Source organism: Neopelma chrysocephalum, unplaced genomic scaffold (assembly GCF_003984885.1).
Source record: "Neopelma chrysocephalum unplaced genomic scaffold, ASM398488v2 Primary Assembly neopelma1_24, whole genome shotgun sequence".
Classification (NCBI taxonomy): domain Eukaryota; kingdom Metazoa; phylum Chordata; class Aves; order Passeriformes; family Pipridae; genus Neopelma; species Neopelma chrysocephalum.
The window spans coordinates 928,203-943,209 of record NW_020897693.1 but is presented as its reverse complement, the minus strand read 5'-3'; the positions used below and the strand labels follow the sequence as shown (position 1 = coordinate 943,209).

The following is a 15,007-nucleotide window of genomic DNA, read 5'->3' as shown; positions in this document are numbered from 1 at the left end:
TCAAAGGTGGGAGTACAGGGGTTTTTTTCAACCTAGTGGGCCAAAGTCCTATACCTGATATCTATATTCATTGAGCTAACTTGTGATAAGAACTAACACAAACAACTTCTGTATTAAAATAATCCTAAAAACAAAATGAAAAATAAATCCAAAAAAATCCCTTATGAAGCATTGTGTTATTTCTGCTTGAAAGGCCTATGCACCCTGTATGACACTCACCCACCTGCACAGGGAACTCAAATACTTGATTATTTTGGGTGATCCAACCCTCCCCCTTTGTCAGCCTGCAGCCTGCTTTACCTGACATGCAGGATGTGGTAGAAAACAAACCACCCAGGCAAAGGCCACATTTCAAACCCTCCCACCTGTGCTGCTCTTCCTTAACCAGTCATCAGGTTCCTTCTTGCCACTGCTTGACCTCTGTTGATTTTGCCATTATTGAAGAGGAAGTGTGGACATCTGAGACACAGTAAAAAGCATATTTGCCCTTTCAATCTTTATGTCCTATTCGTATTCCCCTCCCCTCTTGAATCATCTTCCCTTGCTCCAGGTTGGGAGGACTTAAAAAAAAAACTAAAAAAAAAAAAAGCCCACTTTTTTTTGTACAGTGTATTAAAAAAGGCAAAAGAAGTAAAATGTAAACGTGACCATGAGTGTCCAGCTAATGAAGCTGGAAAAAAATTGCCCAAAGCTTCAGAAAAATTCTTCTAAATCTTTAATACTGTTAGAGGGGGAAGAATGTAAAATAATTTGAAGTTAAAACAAAAAATAATAGAGCTATCATTCTCCAACTGAAGTTGCCAATTAGCAATATACTGAAGTTATGTTTTAATGAGTAAATTATTTACTTCTACAGACAAAAATTTGTATGTTAGGAGCAACATCCTAACAGCATTCACACCCTTGCAAAATACTGATTACTAGATAGTCAGTAGCAGGAATCTTAATTGGAATAAAATATTGTCTGTTATAAAATCTATAGAAATCTTCACCCCATTTCGACTGACAGGAGCCTGAACGTGAAAGCACCACAATTAACAGAACAAAATAACACCCACTGAAACTAATATACCCTAATTTGATATTAAAATGCTTCATAACGCTTCTTAAAAGAGACCTTAATACTAGGAATGTATCTGCCTAAAGAAGTTTTTGATGCAGTATCTTTAGTACTTGAGGTTAAGTCTGACACCACAAATCCACTGGAACTGGAGCCACCAGAAGAGACTTGTCAGTTCTTAAGCACAACTGAGACACACATTTCATCTGCCTGTAATGACTGAATCTCATCTACCTGAGCTGTTCTGAGAGCTTTTACTGACAGCTGAGGCTGCACAGCCTACTGAACATTCAGCCAGCTAATGCCAGGAGATACTGGCTGTCTGTGCTGAAAGACATGAGAGCAGAGAAATGAAAGAAAATAAAGGACCAATAGAGATAAAAGAGTTGATATCGGTAACTTTGCCACTTTCCTCATTCTGAAATGGTAGTATATGGGAAGAAGGCACATTCAAACTGTATTTGAGAAATAGCTGAAAGACCACCCTGCTCATGCAACACAATTATCAAAGAAAGATCTAATTAATCGATTAAATTATTCTACATCATTAGGGAGGTTTTCACCAAGCTTCTCCTCCTACTCTTTGTTCAACATCTGCTGCAACAAGTTCATGGCTAAGAACAGTGTTGGTGCCTCTAGTTCATACAATTGTCCTGGTTGAAAATATTAGTTGCAGTAGGGATTTGTAGCAGATATTGTTACAAAACTTTGGTACATCGATTTTTGGAGAACACAATGGCAGGGAGCCAGCACATCAGGGTCTTTGCTCTTCTGGCTTCAGCCCTAGAAGTGCCAAAATCAATACAATCTTCTCGTGTCTTGTCAGCTGCCAACACCACTGGCACTGACAGCAGTTTTGCTACAACAGAGCAAACAAACAATGGAGAGAGAAGAATTGCTAAAGACACTGCATGAAAATCAGAAAAATACTCTCAAGGGACAAGGAAATAGCAGTGTGGAAGGGTACAAACACAGATTAGGAAATGGATCAAAAATCATCCAAGTCATGCTTAAGAAGGGCAAGAACAAAGTCAAGTCAACATCTCTTTGCTGTAGCAAAAGTCAGAGTGTGGCTGGGATTACATATAGATTATATACATTAGCCCCCCCCCAAATCAGTCTGGGCTAATGAAACTCCTTGAGAGCGTGTGATTCCTTTTCACAGTGGTTTTAAGCATTTTCTATACAACAAAATACAGCAGCAGGGAGAGGAAACAAACCCAACAGTATCAAGAAGCCTTTTGCCACAGAGGGGTTCCTGAAGTCTTGGTGATCCGCATAAAGGTCAACTTTTCGTGGAGGAAGTGATTAGAGCTATGCTTAAAGGACCAGAGATTAAGCAAAAGCTACACAGTCTGTATCTCCCTCAATCATCAGGACAAGGAGAGCACATGAATAAGACTATTAAAGGAGCATTGTCAACAGTAGTAAGTAGTAATGAAAGGGATTAGGATGATAAATTACCCTTCATATTAGCAGCTTTGAGAAGCAGGCATAGACTAGAAACTGGAATTCAGCCCTATCAAGTTTTATTTGGAACAAAAGTGCACTTAATTAGATTCTTAACTTCATTAGAAACTCCAAGAGAGAGACGTTTTAACATGGATAATTGAGATACATCAAGTGTGATTAGAGATACAGGAGGAAACAGGGCAAGGGTTCAGACATTGTGGAGACCAGCAGGGATGCTCCTTCAGATATCTGTATGGGAAACAGATAAATCCACTACATTTTTGAGATTGACACCCAAACAATGCAATTTAAACTTTTCCAGTAGTTGGTTTAGATTTCAAAACTGAAGCATCAACGAAAACAAATCTCCTGATCTTCAAGATAAAACCATAAGGTATACCTATGTCACCTGTTTATTATAGCAGGGAGTCATTTGTTCCCACCAAACATTCACACAGAAAAAGAGACAGAAAAAAATTACATACTCTGAAAATTAAAAACATACAATTATCAGACACGCTGATGTTAAGGGTGTTTTGAAAACTTAGATGTGTCCTGCAACTTTATGCTGCTGATGATTGTGAGATAACACTCTAATAAGACCCAACACACTGAAATCAGTTGCCAACTTCAGTTTCACTTTATCAGAAGAGAATCACAGTCTGAATTTCTTCTGATGCGTGAGTAGCCACTAGAAAACTAGAAAATTATAAGGACAGCACTTAAAACTATTATCACCGAACCAAGTGCCTTACTGAAAAAGACAATGCAGGCAACATATATCTGAGTATCTGTCAAATTTTTCTCCTCTATATGAGTTTAGTTTTATTTTACTTGGCTGAACGAAGTTAGTACTTTGTAAGAGGAACTGTGCATGGCAGAAATGCAGTAAAAATGGAAAGAATGATGAGCTACTTGTGTTTCCTCACTATACTTCAGACAATGTTTTGACCATGATTAATTCAGAGAAATTAGAATTTTATCTAAATTAAATCTGATGAACAAGACAATTTCTTTATGAACAATCATGAAATGGTGGTACCTCAGTATATGATGTCAATTCTGTAGCGTGGAACATTTTTTATTTTCTATATGAGTTGCTTATCCCATCATATATGTACTTCAGCAAACAACTGCAATCACGCCGTAAGAGAGCACACCTATTTTTCTGTGTCTAAAACAAGTGTATATTCCATTTTCAGACAAATCTATGGGAAGACACTATAGGTAATCTGTAAAACTTAAATGACTGTGTACATATTAAGGGTATCATGAGGCTTCATACCCTGTGTAGTGAGAGAGCATCAAGCTCATTATGCTCCTAATGAACAGAGCTGATTCCCTCCTAGACACAAGCCCCTTACACAGACAGTAAGACTGTCCTTTCTGCAGCAAATGAAAATGCAGAAACCATTAAAGAAATCAAGTGTGCTTTCTGGTGCATTGCAAGACTTTAAACTACATTCTGCTGGTGTAGTGAACTGATGGAGCAACAAATCCATTTCTTCGGGAAAGCAGCTCAAAAAGCGTTCAGGCTGCTCCTGTTCGGGTAGCAAAGACACTTAATGCATGTCTAATGAAGTAGAAATGATACAAAAATTGGGTACCTAATTACTGCAAGGAAAAGAAAGGAATGGCCCACCCAATTCTTGGTTGAATTTAGTATTTCAATCCTTTCAAAACAGCCTTAGAAAGCTGTCAGTCCAGGTAGTGAGAAAGACTGTCAAACCAGGTAACTAGAAAGACATCAATTCCACAGTCAATTTGTACAAAGCAAAATTCCTTTTCTAGTTGTTTTTTACCTGTCATAATTTCTAAAGAACTGCGATAATACAAAGAGATGCTCCTTTAAGGAAACAAATCATAATTGATTTTGTGGTGCTTCATATGAAGCAAAGAATGAAGATAAGTAGTGTTCAGGTTCCGAGAGCTTTGTTGATATCATGTGTCACTCTTAGAGAATCTCCAGCTAATAAATGTAAATTTGCTTGAGAATTGAAATACTATTCAATCTAAGTAGGGATGGTCAGAATTCAACACACTGTTAATTCATCCAGTGGCCTTTCATTATATAATATAGCTGTGCCTGAAATTTTAACTGTAAAATGGGCTCTGCAGAGCTGTTCTAGATTTCTGTGGGCATGAAGATACTTCAGTGAATATTTACATCAGCATGCCAGAAAAACGTTGCTGATATTGAAAACTTCATACAAAATGGCCCATCTGATATAGCTTTTTTATTTTAACTTATGTACCTTCATAGAATACAAACTTGAAGTACCTGAACTTATTGTATTATGAAGGAGCAAATGACCAGCAAGTTGAGCCACATTTATGACTAATATAAACTAGACTTTGTAACATCTAAGAATTGCCAAGGTGTTGTAGGATTGACACCATTCGCTGCTAAGGTCCACTCCTTTGTCTGGGTCAATAGACATTTTGAATAATGAAGGATCTTGACAAGATATTCTAACAGTATTTCTTAGTAAAACCTCCTAGTCCCTGGGCACATAGTGAATAAAATCATTAAATTATTAATTTAAGAAAAAAAATTTTAACTAAAAGTTAACCATATTATGCTACTTAGTTTTTTTTTATTTATCTCCTTTCATCATCACTGTACTCAATTTGCCCTTCACATTCATTGATCTGAAATGAGAATACTACCATACTACAGTAAACAACATTATGTTTGTATGACAGTGGGCCCCCACTGGTGTTCTGGTTTTAATACAGAGACAAAAATACCTTTCTCTGTAAACTGCACAAATAGCATGACATTTTGATTCATGGATAAAATACATATTTTAAAAATGTATCATATTATATTGAAATAACACCTTCAGCTTCTGACAGAAGACAAATCAGTTCCTTAAGACGTTACCATATTTTCAGTTCACGCAGTTCTAAAAAAAACTGATTTAAAATATTCAGTAATAAAAAATGACAATGGTTCTGATGTCATCAATAGTGACTCTGCTGTATGTTTTGAAAGGAAATAAAATTATGGCTATCATTATTATTTCTATTCCTTTTCTCTCTTTGTTTCCCCTCAAAAATTGACAATGGTCTTGAAGTCAAATTAAACATCTGTTTGTAAAATAAACTGGAGTGCTACTGACAGCTGCTGCCGAATGGCAAATGTTCTACAGCTGTCAGGCTCCTAAATTAACAATGATTTGCATTTACAAACAACAAACAACAGGAAAATTATGGAGTTGTCTTTTCTTTTTCCATCCCACTACTTGAAATTTATGAAAATACAGACTCTACTAGAGACTTAGTCAGAAAGAAAAGAGTTTACTGTTACATTTCCCCACTTACGGAGAGCAAAAAATCAGACAAAATCAGATATCAGTACAAGATACTTCAGAGAACTTCCCTCCTTACATGTCTTAAATCCTTTTTTATTTGCCTCTAGGACATGCAAATAGAATTAATAATTCATTGAGGATTTATCTTTCTCCAATGTAAATTTTGTCAATAAAGAAAACTATTGAAAACCATTTTCTTGATTTTTCATATATATGTTTAGATTTGTAAACACACAATACCTCAAACTAGCAGATTTTTTCAAAATTTTACTTAAAATGCTTACATATTTATTACATCAGGAGTAGATGGCAGGGCTTTTTAGACAGCAATATTCATATTTTTTAAACAAATTAATTTGCTTTTTCTTACGTTTAGAGCTCAACTGGAACTCACTGAAGAGTATCAAGTTCAGTATGATTATGCATACATCAATATTTTCATTAATAGCTTGAATGATGAAACAGAACAAGTTACTGACTGCAGACAGTACCAAGCTGTAATTAAATAATCTTAGGCACAAAGTATCAGTTTTATACAAGAGTAATTATACGCACAAAGAAAGGAAAAAGCCTTTGTATTGAAATATTTGATAGCAGGATAAAGTCTAGTGCGTCAGAAGTTGAACACAAGAAAATGTTACTCTCTTAGAAAAACTATTAAACATTACAGTGGAAGTTATGTGAAGCATCTGTAGGATTACAATGCCCAGCTTTGGGTACCAGAATTCAAGGATATGGATCATTTGGATAAAGTTCAGACTAGGCTGTGAGAACAGTCGGATATCTAAACTGAAGGAGCTGGGTTGAGTAGCCCGCAGAAAAGAAAGCATGGCTTGAAAAGAGGGTTACAGCACCTTTGTATAACAAGGGGTTTTGGAGGAATCATTTTAGCACAACAGCAGCAATGACAGGTGAGTATTGGCACCAATTCCTCATGGGCACTGCCAAGGCTCCACCTCTAAGCAGAATAGTGGGCAGGGAAACACAGCCATAGGACATCCTCCTCAAGTCCCTTCTAACATCACTTGTTTTGTCTTCCTTGTCTGTCTTCAAGGTTTGGATGAGAAAGTTAGAAATACCAGAAATCTACTTCATATGACTTTTTCAAGTGCACAATTTAAACACGTAAATATCCTTAGAACAGTGTTGAGAATCTAGAAGGACCAAGAAATTTAGCATGTATAATTGTTAAGAAATAAAAATGAAAGCTTTAAATATCCCACGTATTTTTGTAAAATAACAAATTAGAACACAGGTGACTTGTGATCAGTTCTGCGCTTGTGTCCACTGTTGACCTTAATAATTAATTTTTCTTTAAGTATTTCCCTATTAAGTCTGGAGAAACCCCAATGATGATCAAAAAGAGAACTGATACCAGTGTCTTGTCATAAAGCATGTTGAACTTTTCTTAAGCTTGAATTCCTACCCTACTGCACAATTTTTTAGTTTTTGCAAAACAGGTTGTTTTACAAAAATACATTTGTGAAAAATAAAAACCATATGGGTCAATGAAAGTAACTGCATGTTACTTCAATTTACCACAAAATGTGCAATAACACTGACTTTTATTTTTTTTTAATATGAAATTATTGTAAGCATTTTCAAGGTACTGTTTGAAACAGTTAAAAATATTATCTTTCCTAATAAGGCTATAACTACATTCCCCCTATCACTACAGGAAAGACCACCATCCTTCTCCTTACTCTTTATTCTCATTGTTTTCCTGTTGCTTTGCACTTCTCAAGGAATAAACCCATCTTTGAGTAGCAAAACCATAAAGGTGCTTCGCAACACGATGCCTTTGCAAACAAAACAGCATATGAATGAATCTAGCTAGATTTGATAGGATTACTATATTAATTCTGCCATAAAAAAGATGATTTCGAAGAACATAAAATTACAAGAAAATCCATTTATAACACTTGCCAAATTCATGTGCTCCCACTGTGAAGTTAAAGAAACAATATTAAATCAGTGAGAAAAAGAAAGTGAAACAGATTTTTGTTTTAAATGTAGATGTGTTAGTAGATCCAGGGGGCTGCTACTGTATGCATTGAAATGCAAATATGCATTTTTACATCTAATATTAGAGCTGCTATAGATATACAAGCTATATAGAAAGGCAGAAAGTAATTATTTCTTCCTAATACAAGTAAATTCTCTGGGGGCATTTAACCTATAAAATGAAATATAGGGCTGTAAGTTAGTTTCATAAACTTTTTTTCTTATTTGGGTTTTTTTGGGTATTTTTAAATAGCTGGATGAAGAAAACATTTAAATTACTTCTAAGGAACCTCAATACTGCAAAGCTAACATACAAGCTCTTCTATCTTGAAGTAGTTTAAAAAGAGTCACTGGCCTCTCATTGCTTTTGAGAAAAGAGAGGCATTGAAAAATGAGTTGAGCTGTATATAATAACCCAATGTGAAGGACAGGAATGGACCCAAATCTACTTACTTCTAATCTATGTCCCTAGACATTTAAAGTTGTGCACGTTTCTATTACAACTCCTAAAAGTGAAGAATGGGGAAAAATGAAAGAACACAAAAAGGATGACATACAGAAAATTGCACATTTTCTATATGTCAAAGGTTGTATTTGTTGTGTGGACTGTTAGGATGTATAGGGACATCTTAGTTTGCTATCTTGGGTAGAAATACATAAGGTGTCTATATACAATATTTTATTTAAGCTATGCACCACGAAATATTAACCTACACTACTATTGCATCTATCAAAAAATATTCAGCAACTACTGCTGCTGTAGTGTGGTAGTTAAATGGAAGATTTTTTTTTTTTAAACTATTAGTACAGAAACTGTGATAATTTCTCTGCATGCAGAAGCCTCATTAATTCTACTAGGAAAAATCAATACAGTTATTTATAATATGAGAACTGTTATCTTCTATTGTTCCATAAACAGATTGTTCTTGCAGGTAAGGAAGTCAGGTTGTTCTCTATTTTTCCTTGGTCCATTGTGTTCAGTCATAATGGAAAGCTGTTGGTAAATGCTTTACAACTGTCCTCAGTTGCTCCACTGTTAATATTCTAATGAACAGTCAGGTAAAATTGTTGACATGAATTATTTGGACAACTGCACAGGAAGACTGAAAGGATAAATGGAAAAGACTGAATAACAAATTTAACATCCAGTTCAAACAAGAAGGGTGGGGGTTTTTGTTATCGTTAGTTTTTACACTTTGAATTACCAGAGGCATAGTTTTATAGGGAACTCCTCACAGTTCTTCAACTATATGACCTACTGCTCATCTGCTTCACTACAGTGTGATTTTTCAGTAGGTATAATTCCATGAATCCCCTTCAAGAAGTACAACCCACAAGTATTTAGGAATCCTAAAAGAGTATGTAAGATCATCATATTTCACACATTTTGTAACAAATAGGATGCATTTAAGGAATGCATTCCGTGTAAAGCATTTAAAGAAACACTCAAATAAGCATATGGAAAAAGATTTGAGATACATTTTCATCAGCTTAGTAACCCAAAAAATCAAGAAAAGTTGTACTCTTTGGGGTAAGTACAGCCTAGGAAAAAAAAAAGATGATATTTTAGTGGTGAAATCATCAGAGAGGACAAAAGAATCTCCTTATATTGCTTCATCACCTTAGTCTAGTAACCTGAGTAACTTAATACCATGTCCAACTTCTCCCTCTGCCAGGTCACAGATACCGATGAGGGATTTAGGACAAGCATGAAAAGTAGCCCACAAAATTTTCAGCTGTAAATGTACATCATTCTCTTTCTTTATTGTTTTGGGGTTTTTTTTAAGTTCAACTCTATGATCATCTATCAGATGTTGCTTTTATATGACCGGCAACAGTCTCAGATGCACTGTAGCTTCCACCCACGTAAAGCAGTCTGACTGATGCAGACCCATCCTGAAGCTCATTGACAACTGGAACTTCTTTCTCTTAGGAGCAAATTTGTGTAACATTGGTTTTATGAGAACCATAATGTCAACACTTTTAGTAAGAGAGATTCATTCTGAAGTGCATTTTTATTCTGACCATCTCAATTTAGCATTTCTGATAAACACTCCCCTTAATGCAGTGTTAGGGACTTGGTCATATATTAAATTACACACCACAGAGCTTGTGGGTTTTGGGTTTTGCCCAGATACTTTGTGCCCTGTTTCTGGACCAAGGATGTCATCATGAGTCTGGAGTACAGAGAAGAGATTTGGCTGCATAACAAGACAGCATCAGGATGTATATGTAGTTAGGAACTCATGGGGGTTTATGACATTTGTTTCTCCTTTCAGTCTCTCCAACACCACATTTGAGCATATTGTTTACTCAAAGTGACATGCCAAGTGACCTGAATGAATATAAATGCTTGAAGTTATAAGAAATCAAAAAGTACATATTCAAAAACTCTTACTGGAGTTCGTTCACCCTCAGAGCTTTGAAGCTTGAGAGCAAGAGGACTGTCAAAATCCACATGGAGGTTGGAACCTGAGTGTTATATCCAAGGCGACCCATGGACTAGAATTGAAGTTGTCCCCATAGGGATGACAGCTTTGCCAAAATAACGCAGCTCTCTAAAAGATTTTGCCAATACATATTTTATATACGCTAAACATATCACAGTTTTTCTTCAGAAGATGGCAATTCTTTAAAATTCCCCTACTCTCTGATTACATACAAACAAGACCTAATGTGATTAAAATCATGAAGATAATGACATATTCAGAAAAACTGTAAGTTCCACACTTTTCCTCAAAAATTATAAAACATTTCCCTAGAGATGGCTCAGAACACATTTCCAGAATCAAACAGCAGAGACACTATGATGAATACAGTGGATTTCTGCAAGTGGTAATGGTAATGCACTATTTACAAATACCAGATTTTAATGTTTGTTTAAGCGTGATATGTATAACAAAAATAAATAACTTATCAGCAAGAACTTTTGCTACATTTACCATGCAAGACACATGAGTTGCCTGAGAACTCGATTATTTCATGAGCCAATTAGAGAACTGTGCTTTCTCTTCTGAATGGTAAATTGAATATAACTTATCTGCATGTGGCCATCCTTTATTACATTTAACAATCAATCTCAGACTCAGTGAAAATCACCAAATGCTAAAGGAGGAAAAGATAATTACCATCTCTCAGTACTTGACTCTTCATGAGATCTACACCAGCTGACAGATTTACTCAATTTGGATATTAACAAGATTCTCCCTACCATGAAATTTTAACATATAACAAGCTAAGACAATTTACAAAATTTTCTTCTCTTTTGTGTTATAATGCAGAATTCTAAAGGACTTGCAGAAAACTGTTTGTTCTGTATTTCTCATCAATTACAGGGGTCAGACCTTTACCCATCTGTTCTATATCAGACTTAACTATCTTGAGGAATACAACTGACCAGTCAAATCTAGAAGCCTGGGGCTCAAAGTGATCTAAAAGTGGTTATTCTTCACCACTGCTAAGAAACTTCCAATAAACATTTGTCTTTTTTTTTTGTCAATGATGTAAATCACTATTCAAAGTCAATATTTAAGACTTTGCTTGTTAAACAAGATAAATCTCCAGTAGTTGTTTTGATTTTTACAGAATTAAGCAGTCTTTGAATATTAGCTGTCAGATTAAAAAATGCATGTGTGCTGCTTTACATTTTATGAAAAGTAGAATATGCTAAACCAAGCTTAACAGTCTACATGCAGAAAAAAGGAAGGGGGTGTTAAAAGTTAAAACAGTTTTCACTCATTTAAACAAAATATGAAAACAGATTGACCAAGACAGGGTTCAAACCCCTGAAAATTTCTCTACTTCCATGTGATGATACAAATACCACTAGGCCCTGCCATTGCTCTATTGTCTATGTAATTATTTTTTATATAAATTTCACATCACAAAAATAAACACGAACACCTCCTAAGAAAGTTTTAACAGTAGGTTTTCAAAGATTCTAGAAAGAAAATGCATTCTGAAGAGCTCAGAAATCTAGTGAATAAGCTTTAGAACAGAAACTTTTATCAGAGGATGAAGGAAATGACCTGGTCCTCCCATATTGACACATGTAGCAATCACAAGAAACAAGGGAAAGAAAACAGGGGTAGAAGGATGTTGCCCTGTGAACATGAAAACAAGTAGACTGAGCAGAGCATGACAGCTTGGAAGGGTTGAAACAGATAACCTTAGCCAGAGAAGCCAGAAAGATATAGTTATAAGCACTTTCCTGCTCATGCTGATACTTGGGCAGCTTCTGCAGCTAGTACAGATGCTGAGGCAGCCAAGTGAATCCTTATTGCCAAGTATGATCCAAGTGCATTCTGTTGATTTATCTTTAATAACTTCATCCCACACAGCAAAACTCTCTATTCAAGTACCCAGTGCTGTGATGGGGTTGACTGTGCTGTCTGACAGATGACAATGAATTCCATTTCCATCAGGTCATTCTTGAAATCTAGTTGCTTAAAATTGTCTCGCAGAGTCTGGGGCCCTCCCCAAAGCGATAGGACGTTTCTCCAGTCCATCCATCTGCAGAAATCATTTTAAGAACCGCTGTGCTGGAGTGCCTGTGTACCTTCCTGTAATTGGATTTAGCTGCACAGCGTTCTGAGCATTCCTCAGGCGAGTGGAAAGAGGGCTTAAAGCTTGAGGGTCTCCCAAGCAGCGTGTAACATATAAGCAAAGTCTTTTATCTTGTGTCTTCAGTGCAACTCAAGCCTAGGCTTAAGTGTGTGGATAAATGGAGCCTCAGATACTGTTTGCATCCTGGGAGCACATTTGGTACTGGCAGTTTCAGCAGAGTCTGGAAGGATTTGAAGCTTTAGGGTATTTCACTGTCCTCACTTATTGAGAATGGAGAGAATGAATGAATTATTCTCAACTAAGCAATTACAGTCCAACATCATATGTTAATCCATTTCCTTCTTTTTCTCCCAATTCTGAGTCTTCACACAGAAAGAGATGTCTTAGAAACCAAGGTAGTGACAGTAAGTCAACTTCAAATATGCTTATTCTCCTAAACTTTGTTTCTTGCAGTCACCCAGAAAGGTAGGATTACACACACACGTGCTCATGCCAAATGATTTAGCATCTCTTACTGAACCCTAGAAGTACAGATTACCATTTCTCTGTGTCATTTTACACTTTTCACAGCCAAAAACTGATCACATGCACTATATGCCTGGAAAGCACTGGGAGGACTACTAGCCACATCTGAGCAGTCAAGTGTTGCTATCAAAGGTATCAGACTTTACAAATTGCAGAAAAATATTGAAGCCAGAAGAAAAGGATATAGTAAAAAAGTATATTCTTACGACTCAGAACAGGCTCCAAAATGTTGCCATTCTGTTTAGGAAACTCTAAAACAAAAGTATCATAGTATCCAAGGGTTGAAACAGATATGTGTTGATAATAATGAAAAAAATATTTGCACATCCATCACATGTAGAAGAAAGAAAAATACAGAGGGTTTGTTTCCTCTGAAGTTCAAAGTTTCAGAGTTTTTCCATGGTGAGTTTGGACTTAACTATTTAAAACAATAACTGCTTTTAGACTTTTGTTTTTATCACATAGAATAATTATGAAAATTGCATCCAACATGTCCATGCTATTTTATGGGAGCTGACCACAAAGAAGGTTTATAAAGAACACTGCAAACTCTAATTCAGATGCCATCAAAGCTTTACATACAAAGGAGAAAATGTAAATGTTGTTAATGTCAAAACCCCATCAGTGATTGCTATGTAGGTGCCACAGAGGACTGCACTGCAGCACCAACAAATACCACATTATGATGTTAATTTCTGGCATCAGCAGCTCTTAGTAATGGTCATTGTTTCATTCTTTCTTTGAACTGTCCTCGGGAATAAAGTGATTACTTATCCTCTAAGGTCAATAAAGCAATCATTGGGAGGAAGCTTCTATTTTTCACATAATTTTTACTGGAAAGTACTTAACTTCCTTCCACTTTTCAGCAGCACATAGACACCGAAGGTGCCTACGACAATCTGTAAATAGGTAGTCATAACACCAAAATTCTCTTTCCCCGTGAACCTAAATTTCCAAGATGTTCTTTTAGCTTCCCAAACAGATTATGGGAACCAGTGCCAGTCAGCTAATCTAACTCTATATTGGTATATAGTGTTTTGTTGGCACTGCTGATGGATTATCTGAGAAGATTGTAAGCCACTGAGTTACTCTGTGCATCCCTTGGGGCAGCGGCAATTTTTACTTTCACGTGTAGAACATCAGAACTGCGTTTTGGAGCCTCTCTTGACTTTTCTGCAAGAATGCAAATACTACACAGAAAAAGATCAGAGTGTTGAACATCCACCATGACCTGACCAGCAGACAGGAGAGAGAAGAAACACTTATCCAGATCCTGCAGTTGGTGGTACTTCACTGCATTCAAGACCCAGGGAGGCCCCTGAACCAACTTCAGCCACAGGTGTTTCAGTTCAGTGAGAAAAGTATAGATCTGTGTTAATTTATTTTGGTAATGGCAATTCTACTTAGGACAATAATGGGGAAAAAAAAATCCATCCATTTGTGTTGTTGCATATCATTATTGGATTAAAGTTTAAATCTTGTCTCTTTTAAAGGCTTTATAAAACATCATCACCTTATTATTGCTTTACTTAAGTAGCAAAGTGCCTCAAGCAACATTTGTTATGCAGCTAAGAGGGGGGCAGTCCTGAGGGGAAGACCAAGGAGTTTTACTGATAAACAGCTTAGCAACACTCAAGAATCTTCTTGATTGCCAAAGGGACTCTTGAAAAATTGCATCTATAAACTTATAACACAACTTGTCTCACCATGCAGCAAGCAGCAGGTTTCACAGTTTTACTGCAGCCTGATATAAACTTGTCTGTGCTGAGCTTAAGAAAAGGCTGCAAGTGTATTCTTGAACTGCTTTAGTACACATTAAACCAGGTGATTTTTAAACAAAATTGTTTTACTAAAACTGAGAGGCAGCAAGTAGAACTGCAAAAGATTTGAGTCTGTTCCACAGCCAGTGTAAGACCTGGGACTAGATCACCCTCACAGATGTGGAAGAGGAGGGTGTCTATCTCTTGTGCCCATCAGCAGAGAAGTGAAGCACAGGGAGAGAGGAAAGCAGCCATGGACTATTTTTGCTGGTGGCAATTTCACAGCCTGTTCAGAAATCAATTGCAATTTTAATAACATATTT

General features: G+C 36.3%; 1 protein-coding gene across 2 annotated transcripts in view; it reads right to left on the bottom strand.

Moving 5' to 3' along the window:
• Positions 1-15,007, bottom strand: part of SPON1 (spondin 1) — a 188,831-nt gene that overhangs the window by 137,641 nt on the left and 36,183 nt on the right. The gene's annotated exons all lie outside the window — the stretch shown is intronic.